At 39.4% G+C, this 1,722-nt stretch overlaps 1 protein-coding gene across 1 annotated transcript in view; it reads left to right on the plus strand.

The window, feature by feature from the left end:
- The window catches only part of LOC310732542 (ADP-ribosylation factor 5-like), an 11,923-nt gene extending 11,078 nt beyond the window's left edge, over nt 1-845 (plus strand). Inside the window, exon 6 of the mRNA XM_083553190.1 lies at nt 1-845. This exon is cut by the window's left edge and continues 369 nt beyond it. The gene's annotated coding sequence lies outside the window, so the exon portion shown is untranslated.
- Nucleotides 846-1,722: the final 877 nt, after the last annotated feature.

The raw sequence follows: 1,722 nt of genomic DNA on the forward strand, positions 1-1,722 counted from the left end.
CAGCAGTCGACACGTTTATACTGTACATTTGCACTTTTCACATTTACACTGAATATTTTTCTTGCTGTGTCTGATCTCAGTCTAATCCGTCTCAGCAGCACACTCATTATCAATCTGTGGGCGGGGCTAATTTACACACTTCAAAAATCAGGTTCATCACCAGGTCATATAGCAGCAGTGCATTCTGGGAGTCCTGACTCCTCCTCCTATAGTTTATGAGGACTGAAATCTAATTGTAACTGTGTTGGCCCCGCCCCTTGTGACATCATATAAAGATAACCACAAATTTCTCATAGGAAGAACAAGAGCAACCAACATTGATGAAGACATGATGAAGATTTGACTTCAGCTTCATCCAGACCTCTTTTCCTTTCACTCCTAACATTCCATACTGAATCCACTTCCTGCTCACTTCCTCAAACCAAAGGCAGGGTTCGATGTAGAACTTCCTGAGTGATCTTGAGAAGATCTGGAGAGGATCACTCCATTTCTGTTGTACTTTTTTTTTCTTTTGCTCTCGTCTGTGGATTTTATTAAGATTCCTGAAAGCTGCTCTTCACACGGGGTTTTCTCAGACTGCCTTCGTCAGCTGAGTGCAGAGTGGCTCTGTCACCACACACACACACACACACACACACACACACACACACACTGATTTTAATTTTAGCGATCAGGTGGTGTGTGTGTGTGTGTGTGTGTGTGTGTGCGCACACTTCATGTATGTAGGGTCTCGTTTTAAAATAAAATTTAATGAGTTAAATGTTGAAGATCTCATGCATGTAGTGACTCCTTTCAGCTGTGTATCTCGTTCATCAGGATTTTTAATAAAGACGATTTAGAAAATGTCTGGAGCTCCGCGTTTATTCATCTGAGTTTTTCAGATTTCATTCTGCAGCAGCGTTGAGCTTCAGAGCTGAACATCAGACATCGATTACACTGAGATATCTGCGCAGCTTTCATATACATGCAGAACAGTGCCACCTTGTGGAGACAATATACACAGCAATGCGCTGATGCACACCAACAACCACTGATCCACACTAACACCAAGATACACACTAACACACTGATACACACTAATACATAGATACACACTAATACACATTTATACATAGATACACACTAACGCACACTGATACACACCAACACACATTGATACACAGATACATCACCAACACACATTGATACACACTGATACACATTTATACATAGATACACACTAACGTACACTGATACACACCAACACACATTTATACACTGATACACATTTATACATAGATACACACTAACGTACACTGATACACATTTATACATAGATACACACTAACGTACACTGATACACACCAACACACATTGATACACACTGATACACATTTATACATAGATACACACTAACGCACACTGATACACACCAACACACATTGATACACAGATACATCACCAACACACATTGATACACACTGATACACATTTATACATAGATACACACTAACGTACACTGATACACACCAACACACATTGATACACACTGATACACATTTATACATAGATACACACTAACGTACACTGATACACATTTATACATAGATACACACTAACGTACACTGATACACACCAACACACATTGATACACACTGATACACATTTATACATAGATACACACTAACGCACACTGATACACACCAACACACATTGATACACACTGATACACATTTATACATA

The sequence above is a fragment of the Silurus aristotelis genome, assembly GCF_946808225.1.
Source record: "Silurus aristotelis genome assembly, chromosome: 10".
In the NCBI taxonomy this organism is placed as follows: domain Eukaryota; kingdom Metazoa; phylum Chordata; class Actinopteri; order Siluriformes; family Siluridae; genus Silurus; species Silurus aristotelis.